Source organism: Botryllus schlosseri, chromosome 8 (genome assembly GCF_051294905.1).
Source record: "Botryllus schlosseri isolate E-star chromosome 8, Bs_hap1, whole genome shotgun sequence".
NCBI lineage: Eukaryota > Metazoa > Chordata > Ascidiacea > Stolidobranchia > Styelidae > Botryllus > Botryllus schlosseri.
The window spans coordinates 27,611,945-27,622,439 of record NC_137243.1 but is presented as its reverse complement, the minus strand read 5'-3'; positions in this window follow the sequence as shown (position 1 = coordinate 27,622,439).

Sequence of the window (10,495 nt, the reverse complement as noted above, 5' to 3'; positions counted from 1 at the left end):
AGTCGCCACCTGTAATAGTTAGCCTATTTACATCGGTGTTCCATGTGTGCCGAGGGCGAGGCCGTTCACAATTCCATTTGTGTGCCTTGGAATCAACTTTTATCAAAATACACCAACCAAAACTCTGTCAACAAAAGGAGTTCGTGTACCACCTAAAAATAGTACATTGAACGCTCTCTCATTCGAAATTTCATGCTGGTGACGTCATATTTTGTGATACGATTGTTGATATACAACAGGGGTTCTCAACTTTCCTTGCATAACGGGAGTAGTATAGTAGATCTCTCGCATGACGCCATTGTTTCTTATGGGCGGGGTGGCGAGCTAACGAGAAACCGGGGGTGGCGAACTAACGTTTTCGTCTTATGGCGGGGGTGGCGAGCTAACGTTTTCGTCTTATGGGCGGGGTGGTGACTCGCCTGAAAACCGGGGGTGGTGACCCAGGTAGCACGCCTACTTGGGTACCACAAGGTATCAAGGTGAGATGAATTGTGGTAACCAGCTGGGGAAACCAAGCGGGTACCGTACATTTTTGGCCCCATATTACAGAGGTATTTTCTGGGGGACCATGTGGGTAACCCACTTAGCTGGCAGCGAAGACAATATTACGACCCCGGTTCTTGTAGCAGTGGAAGTAGCAGTGTAAGTGGGCCGAGAAGTTGACGTAGAGATGTGCTAGGCGATGTTAGGTAAACCCTACACGTTAGTTATCTTAACATTGTATACTGTACAGTACATACCTGGAACCTGCTACCTCCAATCACGCAAACCCATATATACGGTAATCTGAGTATATAATAACCTTTACGGTGGGTGAGTGAGGCCGTCATCACTGTGTTTAAGTGTAATCGTTGGGTTATATTTTCAACGGAACAAGACACACACAATGTACAATACGATAAGATAGAAAGCGATGTAATGAACAGATAGGAGGATGCCGACCGACGCGCAGTTGCCGTCTTTTAGACTGACATCTACCTCGGCTTAGAGTGCCCGCCGTCACAGTTACTCTCGATGTTCATCATTTTCGAGGCCAGGGCCCTTGCTAGCGATTTCCATAACTTGTGTGTGAGTGCATTCTTTCGTCGAGTCATTCTCGGGTCTCATGTCGCAAGAAGAGGAGCCTGGACAAACCTCCGACGGGAGTCGAACCGAGGCCGCCCGATTCTTAGGCGCTTATCGTCACCAGTACCCGAATTCAATTCATGTGGAGGTGGAATTCAATTTGGAAATGTCCCAGCGACCAGCATCGCAAATGAATAAATCGGAAACCGATTATAATATGACTTTACTATATATAGATGAACAAACCTTGCCGTAGGAAAATATAAAAGAAGCATCTATTTCGGAAAACTACTCGGTCACATGTGGGAGCCGTATGAAAAGTCGACCATTCTTCATTGACGAAAATAACAAGTTCCAATTATTTGATCACAGAAATTTTACGAGTAAAATTAATCCTGAGTTAAAAATAATAGATACAGATAAGGGATATAAAGGTAATGGGATCTACGCAAGAAAATTATAACGCACGCTGTGAGGAATTGAGTACTCTAGCAACGGAAATTTAAGTTCACTTCAGTGTGACAAACGGTCAATTTTAAATAGTTCAAATCACATGGACGAGGTAAAGCATGGTAGGGGTTGTAATGTTCGAGGTTCGAGCAACCAACAGGGATAGCATAATAGCTAGAAAACTTTACTACATACGGAACCACCTTTATTATTCGATGAAATAAACCAAATAACATTGATGGAAAATAAGGTTGGTTCCTGTGTGGGTGATATATGGGAAATCTGAGCTCCTCTATAAGTGGGTTTCTCATGTTTCAAGATGATTTGATATCAAAAACTCAACAAGTAAACCTTCCCCGAGTTCAAATTGATAGGTACAATTAGAAGAGACTTATTGCAATCTACCTGGGATTGGTATGGTATAACCACGCATCTTTATGGATGGAAATCCCGCTTGGTTTCGATGTGGGTTACATGTTACTAACCCATTCCGATCATCCATCCCACCTAACCACTTAAATTCCACCTGGATACCAAGTGGGCGTGCTAGCTGGGGACTCGTACTTTCAGACCCCCCCTCTCGGCCGTGATTCGTAATGGGTTCTTATGGACGCGGTCATGATTCGTACTTTCGGGTATAGGCTGCGGCGGTGACTCGTATTGAAAACTCGGGGTCGTGATTCGTACTTTTGGGTATAGGCTGCGGCGGTGACTCGTATTGGAAACTCGGGGCCGTGATTCGCCCTTTCGGGTATAGTCAACTCTCGCGCTGTGTTGAAGAAGTATCAGGAATAGTAAATAGTCACGTGATTGATTCTTAGTTAATGTGTATATTACAAATTATTAAATATGACCGATTCGAGTTAATCCCAACGTTTGCGGTGAATGGGACTTCGATATATCGTTATTCTTATGGGCGCCGCGATGATTCGTACTTTCGTTGATAGAATGCTAGCGGTATGTCGTACTTTGACCAAAAAGGGTGTGAAATAGTTTGCTAAATCTAGGAATCAGTCGCTTGGTAATTAGTTTACCACGGAACCGGCGTAGACGGCGAGTCCAATACCAACAATAGCCGCGTTCACATATTAACACTCCAAATAGGTGTGAAATAGTTTGCAAACCCTGCGTTCGCTGACAAGATAATGTCTCAGACATACGCGACTTGATGTTACAGGCATATCGATCGCTCACGCGGTGAAATTTCCGTAAGCAGTTTGGCACAGAGCTTGATTTCACTCGTACGATTTAATAAGTAACGAATAACAGACCGCCAGTGACGGTAACTTGAATAGCGACAAATTGTCACTTATTTCCGCTCTAACCCTAATCCTTTGTGAAGTGAACGCTTATTCAAAAGGGTGTGATATCATTTTAAAATCCTACGACACTCACAGGGTAATGCTTCAGACAAAGCGATCCCTCATGCCCGCTCACAAGGTAATATTTCCGTAATTAGTTTGTCACAGAGTCGTCGCAGACGGTGATTCGTAAACCAACAATTTGACACTTTCTGGTATGGTCGCTATATGTTTTTGACACTTTGGAACGTGATTGACTTTAGTTGTATGATAAGAATCATGCGAATATTCAAGCAATGTATCAATTGAATGAAATGAAACTTACTACACAGCTCAAGTTGATTCGTATCTGAATGTGTTAATTCGGTACAATTCTAATTAATTTGAGAAATCTTTTTAACGTGATCTTTTGATTCGACCGTAACCTGAATATTACTGACCCCGACTTTCAGTCACATTGAATTATTCACACATTCCACGCCGCTGTTTTAACAGTTATAGAATCAATACCAACTATCTCTAACCCGATAATATTCAATCATTTTGGTAATTTACCAACTTTAAATCCATTCGCGGATGTACTAAAGGTAAATCCAAATAATCCAAAATGAAATATTTGGACTTTGACATAGTCTGAATTGAAACAGATTGACAAACATAACTACCAACTTTCACGCAGTCCCATTTCGATATTATATGCACATTGATTTGAAACAAGTAATGCAACATTGCAACTCTATTCGCGATCCCGCTTTCCGTTTGTCAAAGAGATATTTTAACATCTTACCATACTCAAAAGAATTCTTCACAACATTAACAATTGTTAAAAATCTAGTTTTCACTTACTTGATTATATCACTACAACTCACAAACTTGAATTAATTCATCCTGGCTGTATTCGTATGATCGGTCTTTTTTATTCGATTGTAAAGGTCGTTACTATTCTGAAGACAAAGTATTTACTAATCGGTGCATATACGATTTGACTTGGACATATTATATTTTGAGTATACGAGATTTGAATGTCCGAACAATAACTGAGAATTAATTTATCACAATTAAATCCGTATATTACAGCGTAAAAGATATTGGGGTGTCAGCAACTCTGTACGGTCGTAGTTACAACCATATTAACTAATCTACCCAGGCAACTCGTCATGATCATTCCTGAAATCAACACAAACACGACCACTGACTTGAGTTAACCGCGAAACAGCATCAAGTTTTAAATCCGCTTGCAGCTAACGGATTATTCGAATGCATCGATGGAGAATATTATTGAACTCGTCGGTATTGTTACTTCAACAAATTACACCGACTGCGAAAGTTAATATCGAATGGTAAGACTTGATCACATATTTGTTGATCACCGACATGACAAAAAAACATTACCGAGATTTTATAAACTAGTCATATTACTCTACACATCTATCAATATCAAAATGTGAGTCATCCAATTTTTCTACTAAAGTAACATTGCACTTTCGGATTCGGTATAGTCATACAAATTGTATTAAATCCAACATCAAAACAAAAGGATTTTTTTTAGTTTATTGAAATCAAATCATTCGTCTTCGACTTGTGCTTTTCTAGATTGCACGCAACAATTCGTTACGAATGAGCTGTAACCAAAGTTAAGAATTCTTTGTGTCCACAGATATAGAAGATGAATATAGCTAACACAATCACGAATCGACGTTTCAGAGTATTTCACGGATGTAATAAACTTGTTAGTGTCGCCTATCTAAAAGTATGCATGCGTTCGATTTCCATACCGACTGTTGCGATGTTTAGGATTCGCTTACAATGACCAAGAGTGAGGATTTAACATCAATGTCGTTACTGGAGGTATTCACAACAGAGAATCGAAACATTACACAGTGTGAAAATATATCTTTGATATCAAAGCACTATCCCAAGTACACGATTAATACTCAACTCCGTTCACACTTTCTATAGAACGTGCTAAATGTAAAATATCACGAGGTTGCACTCTAAGACTTTGATCATTACAAAAGTAAATTGAATATGTTTGCTCGACGCATTCAATTCAACTAGAAATGTCTAGGGCACAACAATCGTAATATTAAGGAAGTACTTGCTACACTGTAATTCACTTAACGTGTTTTGCATTGTTGTTCATTTGTAGTATTGATTGTTTTTGAACCCCCAAATAATAATTCCCGACATGAAACCAAACCGCTGAAAGTCGTTACCATCACAACGAAACAATGTGAACGATGTTTGCCAAATGTACCCTATGGTTAGGTGTACCAGAATTATTTGTCTAACACACACACAGCATACACCGACAATGTAATCGAAAATTTTTCCGTTGTCACTCGCTAAAGTAAATGTCATCACAATACTCTGTCACTAAAGATCTTACTTGTATCTGATTGAATCACCGATAATTAACTCGCTAAATCAAACCATAAGGAAATTTCACTCACTCATCAGATATGAAACAGCATCGCTTAATCGGTGTAGATCGTTTTTCTAAATGCAAATCATACCTGACCAACAGAAAACAATTTTCACTCACCTTGTAATGAAACCAAGTGGTGGACCTTCGTTCAATATTTTGTTTGTGTCAAATACTTTGCAATAAACACAGTGGAGTGGTCGAGCTTTACATCAGCAGACTGTAATCTGTAAATCAAGCTTACATCCGACTTGTAACTGTATCGTTTACCTAACCGAGTTGTATGCACAGTTTGATATTTTTTGTTATTTGGTAATTGCTGAATATACTACTTCGAAATACTCCCTTGAACGTAATTTCCATCATCGTAATAATCGAAGTACATTTGTGTCGAATTCGTAACAGCCGACTATGACATGATAAATTTTTGACAAGTTATGCTTGGAAGATTGGTTGTATATCACGAAAAATAATTACCGCTCATATTGATACTGTTATCCATTGTTCGGTATTTTCAAACGAGTAAAATTTATTACTTGAGTTACTCCGCTTAATGCAAATGTAAACACAACCGTCTTTCAACATCGCAAAGACATCGATACAAAGTATACATTATACAATCAAACGCAACAAGTTTTACTTTTGTAGGTTGTGTATGGTTATCCTGCATAACTCATTTCTTACCAAAGCCATATGAAATATATTCATGTTACACGAAAATATTCACTCATGCTACAAACCTGTACAATGATTGGTGGTGCTTTCAAACTGTTTCGATACCTCAAGAACTTTATTGTCTGAATGGTTGTTCATGTATCGTAATAATCAAGTAGTTCAACACAGAACTAGTATTAACAGAAACACCAGAGTTGTTTACACAAAAGTTTGTATGTGTACAGTATACGAATACCATGTGTAAGTCCAGCACAATTGTGGTATCCATACGAGTTTAGTTAACACAATTTACGACACCGAGGTCGCGTCATCTTTCGTAAGACAACAAACCAAGGCTTCAGGATATGTCCATGTCATAGCAATGAATCGGCTACTCCAACAACAGAGTGCATATGTTTTCTAGTTACGGTGCTTACATCTTACACACAAATCAATCTACTTTGCTAACGAAAAGTGGTGAGTCATCATATGGTTATCCTCACTAGTAAAACATACTATCATACAAAATGGTCGTTATAGTTTGCACACCAACGGTACATCGTACAAGTAACAAGTCTCGAGAATCCAGTTATTCAAAAAACGTGAAAGTATCTCTACACCAAGTCGTTATGTTGACGAAAGCGTATATTGTAATACCATGATCGATTTGCATTCGTTGGTCACAAACTGTCACTACTCTAAATAATTCTTTTTCACTCAAACACAAACGCATACTTGTCACCATTCGTTTTCATCAAGTACGAGTTCAAGAAACTTACTACGACATGAATTTTTATTTTTATGTTGTGTAAATAGGTAATAATTAATTCAAGTAACACTATATCAACATCATCGAGTTGTGCTAATAGATTTACATGTGGTCTTGTGGTTTTCATCGGGACATACAGCACGAGCTAACTGTAGACTCCTCTCTGTTGTACAGCTACTCGGTAATCGAAATGCAGTAACATGTAAACAACGGTCTTGTTTCGTCACATCAAAAATATGTTCACTGTCGCGATACTCCGCACAAGACGTGCATAGCCTTTTCACACTCGTAATAGTATACCAACGTCAAGCGATAACGTTTAACAAGACCAACGACACTGAACCCACGACGTTTACCTATGTAAAATTGCCACTTTCACTTGCCAGTCCATCGTTTACCTGAATAAACATATTATTTTCCTTTGGAGATCTGATGTTTACCCAGAGTAAGAAACCTTTTTCACTTGGAAATCTATTTTTTCCTTGGCTAACAAACCTTTTTTCACTTGTAAATCTATTTTTTCCTCGGCTAACAAACCTTTTTTCACTTGGAAATCTATTTTTTCTCTAGTTAACAAACCTTTTTCCCCGGGTAACAAACCTTTTTCCCTGAGCAACAAGCCATTTTCACTTGGTGGTCCGTCGTTTACCTGAGTAAAAATATCATTTTCCTTTGGGAATCTGGCGTTTACCCAGTGTAACAATACATTTTCGCTTGGAAAAATACTTTTACCTAGAGTAACTAATCATTTTCTCCTGGGTAACAATCCCTTTTCGTCTGGAAACTATCATTTAACTGAGTACCAATACCGTTTTCACTTGGAAATACATTTTTTCCCTGGGTAACAATACCATTTTCGTTTTGAAAACTGACAACCACACCGGTCAATTTGATATTTTTGTATATTGTTACAACGAACAGTGACGGAAATATACACAGACTACCGGTTTCAGAGTACACCCCATCGGTCGTATCACGTCAATATCATCGGTTAACCACATACAATATACTCTTGTACACCGAAATGCACGCTTTGGAAAATTGGACAATAGGCTGCGATAGTTCTGTGATGTCCGGGTTCGTGCTTTAGATTTTCCAGAGTCAAAATGTCTGAATAAAACACCTCCTCGACGACGGTTGGTATGTGGATAACGGTGTTCGGAAAACGGTTGGATTTATGTCACCCATCGCGATAACAATTCCGGGTCGAGTTTTCCTCCCGCATGTTTACTATATTGTGTCTTTATTGGTCAATGTATGTCTCGACATTCAGTTTGAAATCGGAAATGATAAAGTATGTAACCGGATCCGGATATCAACTCTGAATCGATAAACCAATGAACAATATTCAAAGTAAACATGTTACACCCTGTGTTTCCACGAAAAAATACCATCCAGACATACGTCGCGCTTGTTTGCCCACATCAGTATACGCGCAAATGGAGGTGTGTGACATTGCATGCAATGTGTTGGTATACAAACATCGATCCACAGACATTATCATAGCCGGTAGTTTTGATGTAGATCGAATGTCACCTGATAACAATGTCATACCAATAAGCCACATTGCAATGACTCTGGGTCTGCGCTATTACATCGATATTTCGACACCGTTCACTGATTTACTCGATGGTGTTATCGTGTTGTTACATTGCAAGATAGTCATGACCCTATCTCCCGACAGATCACCCAGACCAATTGGATACATCGTCAATATCCGTCGTGTTGTCGACACCGAAATTTTCTGTTGTACAGCGTTTGACCAATGTGAACTATCGAAGTACGGTGCTCGAAATGATTGCGATCAGTCTTTCACTAAATCACGGGATGTCGCTACTCCCACATAACGACTCCACGTAAATATCGTGAACAGTGATTCTGAAAATCTCGGACTGATACTGTGATCCAATAAGGTGTGTTTCTGTGGAATCTGCAATCGTACACCACAATAGAACACTACCTCGTGATTTCACACGCAATCATAAAACACACTTTTGTAAGGGTCCAATTCGTCCGGTGACATTTCGAAACGGTCATCGCTACAAGAGATCGGGTTGGTCTCGTCATATCGGTAGCATTTTGACACTGTCATCACCACAAGGCTATTGACGTCGTTTCGGTTCGTCATGTCAATCCGTTTTATAATTTACCGTTTTTCAACTCCCCGCACCATAGTGTTACGACACAGACAAGAAGCATCGGTGGAAATAATAAAACACGGAAGGCACACTTTGGTGTTATTTGACATGGATTTTACACCAGACGAACCTCACATTCGAGCGATGTAGTTGAATGGCGATTGTATTATCGATGTCCAGGGAAAAGAAATGTATCGATTTATCGGTTTCGTACATATCCAACAAAAACTTGGGTGTATGATTGTGCACGGTTCACATATTTGACTGTGATCACAATATTGGTATGTACTGTACAGTTCACTTTCTCTGTCAAAGGTAGTCGTGCGAATACCCATGTTACGGTTTCTATGTTTGTGTGTCTGTATGTCATGCTTCAGATTGACTCAGAGTCATTGCAATGTGGCTTATTGGTATGACATTGTTATCAGGTGACATTCGATCTACATCAAAACTACCGGCTATGATAATGTCTGTGGATCGATGTTTGTATACCAACACATTGCATGCAATGTCACACACCTCCATTTGCGCGTATACTGATGTGGGCAAACAAGCGCGACGTATGTCTGGATGGTATTTTTTCGTGGAAACACAGGGTGTAACATGTTTACTTTGAATATTGTTCATTGGTTGATCGATTCAGAGTTGATATCCGGATCCGGTTACATACTTTATCATTTCCGATTTCAAACTGAATGTCGAGACATACATTGACCAATAAAGACACAATATAGTAAACATGCGGGAGGAAAACTCGACCCGGAATTGTTATCGCGATGGGTGACATAAATCCAACCGTTTTCCGAACACCGTTATCCACATACCAACCGTCGTCGAGGAGGTGTTTTATTCAGACATTTTGACTCTGGAAAATCTAAAGCACGAACCCGGACATCACAGAACTATCGCAGCCTATTGTCCAATTTTCCAAAGCGTGCATTTCGGTGTACAAGAGTATATTGTATGTGGTTAACCGATGATATTGACGTGATACGACCGATGGGGTGTACTCTGAAACCGGTAGTCTGTGTATATTTCCGTCACTGTTCGTTGTAACAATATACAAAAATATCAAATTGACCGGTGTGGTTGTCAGTTTTCAAAACGAAAATGGTATTGTTACCCAGGGAAAAAATGTATTTCCAAGTGAAAACGGTATTGGTACTCAGTTAAATGATAGTTTCCAGACGAAAAGGGATTGTTACCCAGGAGAAAATGATTAGTTACTCTAGGTAAAAGTATTTTTCCACGCGAAAATGTATTGTTACACTGGGTAAACGCCAGATTCCCAAAGGAAAATGATATTTTTACTCAGGTAAACGACGGACCACCAAGTGAAAATGGCTTGTTGCTCAGGGAAAAAGGTTTGTTACCCGGGGAAAAAGGTTTGTTAACTAGAGAAAAAATAGATTTCCAAGTGAAAAAAGGTTTGTTAGCCGAGGAAAAAATAGATTTACAAGTGAAAAAAGGTTTGTTAGCCAAGGAAAAAATAGATTTCCAAGTGAAAAAGGTTTCTTACTCTGGGTAAACATCAGATCTCCAAAGGAAAATAATATGTTTATTCAGGTAAACGATGGACTGGCAAGTGAAAGTGGCAATTTTACATAGGTAAACGTCGTGGGTTCAGTGTCGTTGGTCTTGTTAAACGTTATCGCTTGACGTTGGTATACTATTACGAGTGTGAAAAGGCTAT